This window comes from Monodelphis domestica, chromosome 3 (assembly GCF_027887165.1).
Source record: "Monodelphis domestica isolate mMonDom1 chromosome 3, mMonDom1.pri, whole genome shotgun sequence".
Lineage (NCBI taxonomy): Eukaryota > Metazoa > Chordata > Mammalia > Didelphimorphia > Didelphidae > Monodelphis > Monodelphis domestica.
In genome coordinates this window covers 83,436,777-83,449,740 of record NC_077229.1, presented here as the reverse complement: position 1 = coordinate 83,449,740, position 12,964 = coordinate 83,436,777, and the positions used below count along the sequence as shown (strand labels likewise).

Below are 12,964 nucleotides of genomic sequence, written 5' to 3'. Positions count from 1 at the left end.
CCGCTGTAGTCTTTTTAACCCCCCCTTCTCCCTCCCTTGTACTGCTTCCCTCTCCATCAGTCTGTTTTTTACCCTTCTACTCCCCTATAGGGCGCAAATCTATTCTCTTCCCCAATGGATTAGATTGTTCTTCCCTCTTTGGGTCAGTTTCAAAGTATGTAAGAGTTGAGTATTTCCTATCTCCAACCTCTTTACCCTTCCAGTGTATCGATGTTCTATCCCCTTCCGCCATGAGCTTCTTTGTGACATATAAATTTACCCCCATTTGTTTCTTTTCCCATTTCTTTTAGTCATAACCTCTTTTCTTTTTTAGCTTTAGTCATGTATATATACATATATACATACACATATATATGTATTTATGCATGCATATATCTATATACCTATTTATGTCTTGTCCTTTCATCCTATACAGTTTGTCACTGTTCCCTCTGAGTGTAGTTCTTCTAGCTGCTTAGGTGATAGCAACAGATTTTTAAGAGTTGCCAATGACCTCTTTTCTTATAGGGATAAATATCATTTAACTTATTGAGTCTCTTTTAAAAAATTCTTTTTTGTTATTGTTGTTTTTCCCCTCTTTTTTTAATTACCTTTTGATGATTCTCTTGAGTTCTGTGGTTGGACTTCAAATTTTCTGTTCAGGTCTGGTCTTTTATTTATGAATGCTTGGAACTCTTCTGTTGTGTTAAATGACCATACTTTCCCCTGTAAGAATATAGTCAGTTTTGATGGGTATTTTATTCTTGGCTGTAGGCCCAGTTCCCTTGCTTTCTGGAATATCATATTCCATGCCTTTTGGTCCTTCAGTGTGGATGCAGACAGATCCTGTGTTATCCTCACCGTGTTTCCATGGTATCTGAATGGCTTCTTCTTGGCAGCTTGCAATACCTGTTCTTTCATCTGATTGTTTTTGAATTTGGCTATAACATTTCTTGGTGTTGTCAATTGGGGATTAAATACAGGGGGTGATCTGTGGATTCTTTCAATCTCCACTTTCCCCTCTTGTTCTAGAATCTTGGGACAGTTTTCCTGGATAATTTCCTCTAGTATTATGTCCAGGCTTTTTCTTTTGTCGTGGTCTTCTGGTAGTCCAATTATTCTTAAATTGTCTCTTCTTGAACGATTTTCTAAATCTTCTGTTTTGTGAATGAGATGCTTCACATTTTCCTCAATTTTTTCATTCTTTTTGTTTTGTTTTATAGTGTCCTGCTGCCTTGTGAGGTCACTTGATTCTAGTTGTTTTACTCTGGTTCTTAAAGATTGGATTTCATCTCTGGATTTTTGGTCGTCTTTTTCCTTCTGGTCTGATTTTCTTTGAAGATCGTCTTTCATCCTTTTTATCTTGTCTTTCATCTCCTTTTCCTCATCTTTCATCTCCTTTGCCTCATTTTCCAGCTGGATGATTTTGGCTTTCAGGATACTATTTTCTCGTTTTAGTTCAAGTGCCTCTGTTTCCAGATGACTTATCTTAATTTTTAAGTTCTTTTCCCAATTGTCTTCAGCCTCTCTTAGTTGTGTTTTGAGTTCTTCCACAGCCTGTATCCATTTCGCTGAGATTTCTGGTTTATCGTTTGCTGATCTCTCCCCCTCTGTTCAATTTGGTGAGTAGTAGCTGTCTATTGTAGTTTCTTTCTTCTGTTTCTGTTGTTTGTTCAAATTCACCCCTTCTTTCCTCCCCGTATTTGTCTGTGCTCTTGTTCCTCTCATTTTTTTTGTTTTTTGGGGACTTCTATCAGTCTCCCCTCTTGGAGCTTTAACAGAGGATCTCTTGGTGTAATCTCTGGGGGAGGGTTGTTGGGGGTTTGAGCTTTCCTGTCCTCTGGAGGCTTTTGATTGGCTTAAAGTCCAGCAGTCAATGAGGATGGATGGGGAGCCTGGGCTTCCCTGTGTTCTAGAGACTTTTGATGGGATTGAGTTCAGCTTAGTTGGGCTGGGTTTACTCTGAGTTTTAAACTTCCTGGACGGCTGGAGCAGATATGGAAGATCTCCAAAGCTCTGGCCAGGCTGCCAGGTCTATGCTCCTTCTAGGCTGCCATTTTGACTTCGCCTCTAGGTTTCTGTTTTTTCAGAAGACCCTGCTCTCTAAGGGGGGAGGGGTCATGGCTTGCCTGGGCTCTGAGGGCTCCTGATGGTATTAGGTTCACCTGGTTTGGGCTGAATGAGCCCTGATGCAAAAAGCCTCCTCCTCCACAATCTGTGTTGAATGCCTGGAGACTGGCCCGGGTTGTTTTCAAGGTAAGCCCTTCACTGGCCCTGAGGTTTTTGTTCTTTCAGAAGCTCTGAGGGCTCCTGATGGGATTAGGTTCAGGTGGTGTGGGCTGAATGATCGCTGAGCCAAAAAAAGGAAGGAAAAAAAAGCAGCAACCTCCTCTTCCACAGTCTGTGTTGAATGCCCAGAAACTGGCCCGGGTTACTTTCAAGGTAAGCTCTTCGGAGCAACCCCTTTGCCAGCCCTGAGTTTTCTGTCCTTTCAGTAGCTCCGAGGGCTCCTGATGGGATTAGGTTCAGCTGGTTCTTTCAGAAGACCATGCTATCTAAGAGGGGAGGGTTTGTGGCTTGCCTGGGCTCTGAGGGCTCCTGATGGGATTAGGTTCACCTGGTTTGGGCCAAATGATCGCTGAGCCAAAAAAAGGAAGAAAAAAAAGCAGCAACCTCGTCCTCCACAGTCTGTGTTGAATGCCCGGAAACTGGCCCAGGTTACTTTCAAGGTAAGCTCTTTGGAGCAACCCCAGCCCTGAGTTTTCTGTCCTTTCAGTAGCTCTGAGGGCTCCTGATGGGATTGGGTTCAGCTGGTGCCCTAAAGCTGGGACCTCCCTTGAGACTCAGATGGAGGGACCCAGCCAGGGGGCTACAGGATTCCCCCTTCTCTCTATGTTTCCCTGCCATCTGTGTTGGGCGCCCCGGAGACTGGCTCAGGTTGCTTTCAAGGTGAGTCCTCAGAGCCCTGAGGTTCCCGCTGCTGCCGTGGGCTCAGCACTCTGGGTTGGGGGGGGATGGGGCCTGGGACCTTCTTTCTGTCTACCCCTTAGATCCGAGTGATCTAGGGTTCTGGCTTTTGGGGTGCGGTACCTTTTGATCCAGGTCCAGGAGGAGGTTTCCCCAGGTCTATCCTGTTGTTCAGCTTGAATTTCGGTGGCCTAGCAGCACTCTGTTTGCGATCGGTAAGGAAGGGTTTCTGAGGTCTGAACTTTCGCTGCTTCTACGCCACCATCTTGACCTATTTGCGCAAATTTTGAGCCAAGACACAGATAATATAACATTTAAAAATAGCAAATTAATCAAATATATAGATGATCTACTCTTGGCTTCAACAGACGCAGAAGCATGTCAGGAAGATAGTAAACACCTTCTTTTGGAATTGTACAAAAGAGGGCACATAATCTCAAAGAATAAGGTTCAGTGGTATCTCCCTAAAGTAGAAAATTTAGGGTTCATTCTGACTGTGGGTGCCCATTCTATTTCTCCAAAATGAATTGAAAATATTAAAAATTTAAGAGCTCCTACCACTAAGAAACAGTTGAGAGCAATTTTAGGAGCAACAGGGTGTTGCAGACAATGGATCCCTCACTATGGAGAAATTACTAAACTCCTCATAGCACTAACAAGGGATTTGGTTCCTGAACCCCTCAAATTAGAGCCAGAACACTTGTCAGCTCTACCAGATATAAAACAGGCTATCCTGTCTGACCCTGCTCTAGGCATCCCAGATTACAACAAGCCATTTACTTTGTATGTACATGAGCAAAGAGGAGTAGCTTCAAGTGTTTTAACTCATACTTTGGGGCCTTCTCAGCACCTAATTGCTTATTATTCTGCCCAACTGGACCCAGTAGCATCAGGAGCACCACCATGTCTTAGAGGAGTAGCTGCTACAGCCTTACTAGTGAAAAAAATTGTTGATCTAGTATTGGGATGCCCATTACTAATTATGTGCCCACATGAGATAGAAGCATTATTACTAAGGCATAGAATATAGGCATTCTCAGATCAGTGAATTACGAGGTATGAAATAACCTTGTTAAATAGAAAAAACATTACCTTGAAACACTGTTCAACCCTTAACCCTGCCACTTTGCTTCCAGATTTACCAACTTCAGGAGAACCATTACAGTTGTGAAACACTAGTGTCCATGGCAGAAAAGCCTCGAGATAATCTCTTGGATACTCCCTTAGACAATCCAGATCTGATCTTATTTACTGATGGTTCCTCTTTTATGAGGGATGGCATATGATACACTGGAGTTGCTGTAATCTCAGAATTTGCCACTGAGTGGTCAGTTTCACTGCTTTCTAATATTAGTGCTCAAGGGGCAGAACTCATAGCTCTGAAACATGCCTATATAATTGACAAGGATAAAAGGGCAACAATTTATATGGATTCTAGATATGCTTTTAGCATTTTCATTTGGTTGGGATGCTATGGCTCCAGAGAGGATTTTTAAACTCAGCTGGAAAATCTATAGCTAATGGAGAAATTATTAATGAAGTTCTTTCTGCTCTCCAGTTGCTGGAAGCCCTAGCTGTAGTTCATTGCTCTGCCCATACAGGTGACACTGTCCTTGTCTCTAGGGGAAATGATTGAGCAGTTGCCGCTGCAAAGCTAGCAGCCACAGAAGGGCCTGAATTAATTTTATCATTAACAACCATTGATGAGTTGAATTTATCACTTTCCTATAATGAAAAGGAAGTGGGAAAATGGAAGCAAAAATTCAAAGCAAAACAAATTAATGGAGTATGGGTGTCATCTGAAGGAAAACCCCTGCTCCCTAGAAGTTTCTATCACCAAATTTGCCAATATATTCATAAAAATGGTCAATTTGGTAGCCTGGGCATCATGGTCTCTGTTAAGAGAATATGGATAGCCCCTGGTATAACTACTATAGCCTCTAAAGTGTGTTCAGCCTGCTCTACCTGCCAAGCATATAACCAACATGCCTTCTGTGGCAAAGCCTTTGGTGGGCATCCTTTGGCTTACTCACCTTTTGAGCACCTACCAATAGATTTCATAACAATTTAAAAGGCCAGACATTATAAATTTCGTCTAGTCATGGTAGATCAACTGACCACATGGCTGAAAGCATTGCCTGCTACCCAAGCCACAGCCACAGCGGCTTTTGTTGCAAAGTGTTTTTAAAAGAAATTATTCCTCCCTTTGGCCTGCCAGCACATATTGATTCAGATAGAGGAAGTCATTTTACTGATTCTGTCCTAAATCAGATATATTCTTGCTTGGGGATAACTCCAAAATTCCATGTTCCATATCATCCCCAGAGCTCAGGCCAAGTTGAAAGGATGAACAAAGAACTTAAAAATATGATTGGCAAATTATGCACTGAGACATATTTAAAATGGACTGAAATTCTTCCTCTGGTCCTATTTTATCTTAGAAGGAGGCCTAGAGGAGACCTACACATCTCACTATTTGAGATGTTTTTTGGACATCCACCTATAAAGGGTAAGCCTTTCTCCCCTGCATATACATCGCTATTAGGGGGAGATACTACAATTTCTTCCTATATACAGGAATTACAGCACAAACTATGTGAACTTCATGAATCCGGAGCTGCAGTACAAGCTGGACCACTAGACTTTTCTCTTCATGACCTGAACCCAGGAGACAAGGTGTATATTAAGAATTTCCAGCATACTGGAACAACTAAGTCTTCATATATAGTTGCTATCAAATTAATACATACCCAAACAGCATTAGAGTGTGGGAACCTGCCATTTATTGATAATTGTTATGGGACTTTGATTAATGTTTGTATCTGATTCTAGGAAATGGGATCAAAAAGGAGCCATACTTAACCTGAACAGTGCTAAAAGAGCACACAGGTCAAAAAAAGAAAGCAATCCAGGTAGGATTGATGAACTTCTAAGTCAATACAAAGAACTTGAACTGAGTGTGAAACTTGAGGTTGTGATGCTTGACATATGTGAAGATGTAGGACTTCCTTGTGTCCACACTCTTTGTGAAAATACTTACAGACAAGTACCAAAGTTTGGCTATCATCCTGGCTCCCTCTGTCCCTGAGAATGAAGGTAAAATCATACCAAGGAATGGCACTTCCCTATCAAAATAAAATTCTAGTTCCTTTTCTTCTTATAGTATGGCAACTTTCTGTAGTCTTGGCTGCAAATGGGTAAGTGAAATATTACTGCATTCTGTCCTACAATCTTGTGGGATAGAAATTACTTTAAATTGGACCTGTACAAGGGCCTATTATGAATTTATTATTGCTTACTCAACATTTTACATACATAGATTTTGGTATTTTTATTCTGATTTAAATTTTTTTCTCCCAAAAGTTTAACTTTCTTCCATTTTTTCCTTATTCCTTTGGGCTTGTTTTTCTCTTCTTTTTAATAATCAACTCATACACCCCATAACTCAAATATTATATCCTGAGCTGAACTGGATGGTTTTTTTAAACACTCACTTCAGGGGGGATTGTATTTTAATAAAAATTCAAGATTTTGAAATTTTTGTTTGAGAAAGATCTTCAAAGAAGAAGCTTGCTAACTCCTAAATCCAGAGAACTAACTGTTGCAGAAAGATGCCAGAAAACCTACACTATATCAAAAAGATCAAGAGTGAACTTTGGGTGTGGTTGATTGAACTGAAGTTTGATTGAACATTTATTTGAATGTATACTCCTATGCCAAATGGGGACTGCTCCATAATTGTTTTTTTTCAATGCTCTTAGCAAACATTGGTTTGCTGTCTGTCCTTCTATTTCCCTCTTTATCTAACTATTGTAACTTGTAATTTCCCCTCTAAAATTGAATATTGTATACATCTGTAGTTTTTTAGGTGCTTTAGGACTACAAGATATTTATGTTAAATGATCAATGGGGAGACTAGTCTCCCAATGATAATCAGGGAGGATTGTGAAGATTGGATTTAGCTATCTCCTGATTTGTAACAATGAAGACGCTTTGTCTAACAAAATTGGGAATGCCTGTAACCATGCTTGAGGATTGAGTGTTTAGGAGGATGGCCTTTGATAGAGAAAATGACAAATCAGAAACAACTGACAGACCCCTGGGCTGTCCTAAGTAAAACTTAGGCTACCATTGGTGCAGAGGAGACACAGGAAAGGGAGGTTGAATCATCTAGGTATTTTTGTGGGGCTTCCTCTCATCTGTCTGTTTCCCCAGAGATGTGGCTCTGGCTGGCAGTATGCTAAGCATTCCAACATCTTGGCATAGTGGCAGCTATTTGTCTGGGTTTTGGTGGTGAGTTTGCCCTTGAGCTAATTCAAGTTCCAGCATCTTGGCTAAGCCCTCTAGGAGTTCAGGATGATTCCTTCCTCCTTTACTCTCCAAAACTTTATCTTCCTAGAGCCTCTAATCTTCCCCCTGGCACAAGTCAGGCGGGAGAAACCTTACACCCTTTCCTTCTCCCTTCTTCTTAATTTCTTTCCACTATATTAATTAAATCACCATAAATTTCCAGCTGACTTGGGTATTTTATTTGGGATATCCCATGGTAGCCAATAATTAATATAGTTTAGGTCTCAATGCTAAAATTATCCTTTACAGGCTCCATTGTACTCCCCTTTCCAGGGGTTGAATAGGGAATAAGGAAAAAAGATAAGGAGTGATATTAATTCAGAAGCAGTAGGTATGGATACTAAAGGAGGACCAAAACAAGAGACCCACTTGTCAAGAGTCACACAGTGAGTTGGGACAGAGACAAGATTCAAACTCAAATTCTTTGGCATCTCAGTAACCATTTTACTCTTTCTCAGAAATAAAGGCCAGCATCCTCTTTCCTTCATGACATGCTATCTCATGCCAGATGCATATTGATTATAGGCACTATTATTGATACTCTTGGTATCTGATAAATATAGAGGCCGTTTTGGGGACCTCATCAATAAATCTTGGCATCTGATGTAATGATGGATAAGCTTATGGATCCAAGGAGGTTAGGTTTGGAACAATTGGTCAGGAACTTAGGATCCACTGGGAACCCCTGCAAATCTGGGTAATTCTTTAAATTTTCACAGAATCACAGAATTACAGAGTTCAATGGGAGTTCAGAGACCAAACTGCAGTTGTCTAGCAACCCAACTCTTTAAAAGGTCCTACTAATGTTCATTCAGTTTCTACATGAATACCTCCAATGAGGATGCCTTGCTGTCCCCTAAGGCAGCCCATTCCATTCTACTTTGGGACAGAGCTAACTTTTTCCTTACATAAGTAAAAATCTGTCTCTTTGTCATGTTTACTTATTGCTTTTAGTTCTTCCCACACTTTGGATTTAAATGAACATAGCTAATAACCCCTTTATTTATGACTTCCTACATTTTTGAAGATAGCTCTCATGTAATTCACTTCCATGTCATTTTTTTTCTCTAGATTATACATTCCCCTGTCTTCTTCAATCAGTCCTCAAGTGTGATGATTTCAAGGTACTTCACTGTGCTGGACATCCTCCTCTGATCCTCCATATGCCTTCCTAAGCTGTGGCTCCCAGAAAGGGGCACAATACTTCAGATGAATTGTGACCAGGATCCACAATATTGTCTGTATCGTAACCCTGAATAGTGCACTTCTTGTAGACAAACTTCTATCTAGGCATCGAGTTAGGATCCATATGTCCCTAGTGTTTAGCACTTTCTCTTTTGAGGACAGAACATAGGATGGGGATAGATTACATAAGGGAAGAGAATAAGCATTTAAGTAGCACCTACTATGTGTCAGGCACTGTGCTAAGTGTCTTTTATTTACAAGTATTATCTCACTTGATCCTCACAACTACCCTGCAAAAGGAGGTGCTATAATTATCATATCCATTTTATAGCTGAGGAAACTGAGACTGACAGAGGTTCAATGACTTGCCCAGGGTCATCTATAGCTAATGTCAGAAGCTAGATTTAAACTGACACATAGTAAAAGCTTAAATGCTTATATCCTTTTCTTCACTCAATTAGTTAAGTGTTGGAAGATCAGTTTCCCCATAGTGTTACCTATTCATTCAGTCATTTCTGACTTCAGTCCTACATAGTCTTTAAGAGACACAGAGACCCAAATCTATACATTGTGCCACCAGCTGCCTCTGGGGAAACATTAGGAACCTCTAGGTAGCCAAAGGTTCTTCCCTATAACTAGAAAGTGACCCATCTGCAATATAGAGTCTTGAATTCCTTATTCAGAGGGGCCTTATAGGAAGAAGAGACTAGGTGGATGCTAAATTGATAGAAAAGGGAAGGGGATTAAGGTTTGATACTTCAAGTTTTAGAAGAATTGAAAGACTGAGATATGAGGATGAGTATATAATGTTTGGGACAGCTGAGGATCATAGAGTGTTTTCTACTTTGGAAAAAGTGATTCTGCCTTTATTCTGAGTGACAGGCCCGATAATAAAATGGAGCTCAAGATAAATGTTGGAAACTAGGGGTCGGTGATACAAGTCAGGACAGCAAAGGGGTCTTATAGGAAACAATATCACCAAAAGAGGGGTATATGGGCTGTTCAGGGAGGAGTAGTATCTCTGGTATGGAGGGCTTGTCGTGCCCTCTTAGGGCAGCTCTCCAACCTCTGACCCTCACCTGACACCCAACTCTCACTTGTGGCTCCCAGTAGCTGCTAGCATGCGGCAGTGGCCACACCCTGGTCAACGGCTTCTACAGGCCGGCTAAACCTTGTGAGGGTAGCCATTGGGTCGTAGACCCCTGGTGAACCAGGGCTTTGCTCACCCAGCATGTGAAGACTGTTTCGACCGAACAGACGGAAGCAACCAATAAGAAGGTTCAACGGCTGAGATGGCGATGTAGCAAAGCACTGTGGAGTGCTTAGGGCGTGTTGGAGCACAAAAGACAACATGGCCATCCAATGCAGCTGAGGAAGTCTCCAGGTGTAATGATTTTTCATGCCAATGGACCCAGACTTTCAATGCCGAGAGAGTGGGACTGTCTCTGTGCATCAACTTTTCCACTTAAATCTCCTTCACGCACAAGTGTTTTTGTGCACACTCATCTACATCACAGATGAAAGCGCACAAAGACAATCATCATCCTTGGTTACTAAGAGACTACTACTATCACCAGAAGATGGGAGAGACTTATAGGTAGCAACAACCTGATTGGTGTTCCCAATTAACTCAAGAGTTCTTCAGGCTGTCACCTCAGCTATCTATTCTCTACTTGGCTAGCCACCAGAATAATCTTAAATTTTATTTTTCCCCAATTACACATAGCAACAGTTTCCAACATTTTTCAAATGATATTGAGTCTCAAATTCTCTCCTTCTTGCCCCACAACCTTTCCCCTATTGAGATGGTAAATAGTTGTAAGGAATTAAAATTATTGGTTTGACTAAAATATGTGAAAATTATAAATAGTATGGTGATCACCGATTTAAAATATTATAGTTAGTTGAAATGACTTTCTATAGTTTTTATTTACAAAATAGTTGGGAAGAGTGAAAGTTGAGAAATACAAACAGAGGGTAGAGAAATTATTTAGCCTATCACTAAATATTACTCTGGTGTTCAACTCAGCCTGGCACAATTTGTTAACCCTTGACCAGAATTAATCTCTCTCTAGAAGTCAGGAAAGGAAAGCCAACTGTTCACTCACTCAAGTTCCCTCCAAGAGGCAGTTCAAGCTAAAGATGACCTGTCGAGGACAACTCCTGAAGTCAATGTCTAGCCCCAGAAATTCAGGGCCCCTCTTCACAGGGGCCAATCACAGTTTTCAAATTGTCTAGCACTGACCAGAGAGGGCAGTGTCTTGCGGGATCCACTTCTCATCCTCTGGAGGTGTAAATGCTTATCAAAAGCATGCACAATTTCCTGACTGATTGAGTTGTTACCCACTTTAGCAAATGACTTGTAAACACTCTTACTTAGTGTCTGATGAGGTACTAAGTAGGGGTACTAAAAGAAAGTCTAATTCACACTTCATGGACTGGTCAATTACAAAGGAGGGGTACTTAAGTTAGTGTTAACCAAGTGTTAACTCAAAGTACACAAAGAGAATGAAGAGTTCCCTTTCACACGTCTTGTATAGATTTTACATGTGCAACCATGTAAAATAATTTGCCATATTATTCTTTTAGTGGAAGGAAATTCATATAAAAAATTAAGAAAGAAAGTGAAAAATGTTTGCATTGGTCTGGATTTAAGACTCTATCAGTTTTTTTCCTTTGGAAACAGTTGTTATTTTTTGCCATGAGTTCTTTGGGATAGTTTTGGATCATTGTATTTCTGAGAATAGCTGTTATTCATAGTTGTTCAATGTACAGTATTCCTGTCACTATTATCAGTATTCTCCTGGTTCTGCTTATTTCACTTTCCTTCAGTTCATGTAAGACTTCCCAGTTTTTTCCTTACAGCACAATAATATTCCATTATGATCAGATACTATATACTCAGCCATTCCCAAATTCATGTGTATCCTCTCACTTTCCAATTCTATGTCTTCTTCAAAAAGAGCTACTTTAATTATTTTTATACTTATAAGCCTTTCCTGTTTTTTTTAAATATATTTTATTTGATCATTTCCAAGCATTATTCGTTAAAGACATAGATCATTTTCTTTTCCTCCCCCCCCTACCCCCCATAGCCGACGCGTAAATCCACTGGGCATTACATGTTTTCTTGATTTGAACCCATTGCTTTGTTGATAATATTTGCATTAGAGTGTTCATTTAGAGTCTCTCTTCTGTCATGTCCCCTCAACCGCTGTATTCAGGCAGTTGCTTTTCCTCGGTGTTTCCACTCCCATAGTTTATCCTTTGCTTATGAATAGTGTTTTTTTTCTCCTAGATCCCTGCAAATTATTCAGGGACATTACACCGCTATTAATGGAGAAGTCCATTACGTTCAATTATACCACAGTGTATTAGTCTCTGTGTACAATGTTCTCCTGGTTCTGCTCCTCTTGCTCAGCATCACTTCCTGGAGGTTGTTCCAGTCTCCATGGAACTCCTCCACTTTATTATTCCTTTTAGCACAATAGTATTCCATCACCAAAATATACCACAATTTGCTCAGCCATTCCCCAATTGATGGGCATCCCCTTGTTTTCCAGTTTTTGGCCACCACAAAGAGCTCAGCTATGAATATTTTTGTACAAGTCTTTTTGTCTATTATCTCTTTGGGGTACAGACCCAGCAGTGCTATGGCTGGATCAAAGGGTAGATATTCTTTTGTCGCCCTTTGGGCATAGTTCAAATTGCCCTCCAGAATGGTTGGATCAATTCACAACTCCACCAGCAATGAATTAATGTCCCTACTTTGCCACATCCCCTCCAGCATTCATTACATTCCTTTGCTGTTATGTTAGCCAATCTGCTAGGTGTGAGGTGATACCTCAGAGTTGTTTTTATTTGCATCTCTCTGATTATAAGAGATTTAGAACACTTCTTCATGTGCTTGTTAATAGTTTTGATTTCTTTATCTGAGAACTGCCTATCCATGTCCCTTGCCCATTTATCAATTGGAGAATGGCTTGATTTTTTGTACAATTGATTTAGCTCTTTATAAATATGAGTAATTAAACCTTTGTCAGAGGTTTCTATGAGATTTTTTCCCAATTTGTTGTTTCCCTTCTGATTTTAGTTACATTGGTTTTGTTTGTACAAAAGCTTTTTAGTTTGATGTAGTAAAAATTATTTATTTTACATTTTGTGATTCTTTCTATGTATTGCTTGGTTTTAAAGCCTTTCCCCTCCCAAAGGTCTGACATGTATACTATTCTGTGTTTACCCAATTTACTTATGGTTTCCTTCTTTATGTTTAAGTCACTCACCCATTTTGAATTTATTTTGGTGTAGGGTGTGAGGTGTTGATCTATTCCTAGTCTCTCCCACACTGTCTTCCAATTTTCCCAGCAGTTTTTATCGAATAGTGGATTTTTGTCCCAAAAGCTGGGATCTTTGGGTTTATCGTATACTGTCTTGCTGAGGTCGCTTTCCCTCAGTCTATTCCACTGATCTTCCTTTCTGTTTC

The 12,964-nt window shown here is 40.3% G+C and overlaps 1 long non-coding RNA gene across 1 annotated transcript; it reads left to right on the top strand.

The window, feature by feature from the left end:
- The first annotated feature begins 3,618 nt into the window (after positions 1-3,618).
- Positions 3,619-11,487, top strand: LOC130458268 (uncharacterized). The gene is made up of 3 exons (XR_008917385.1): positions 3,619-5,622; positions 5,779-5,858; positions 8,368-11,487. It is a non-coding gene; the product is annotated as an uncharacterized LOC130458268 (long non-coding RNA).
- Positions 11,488-12,964: the final 1,477 nt, after the last annotated feature.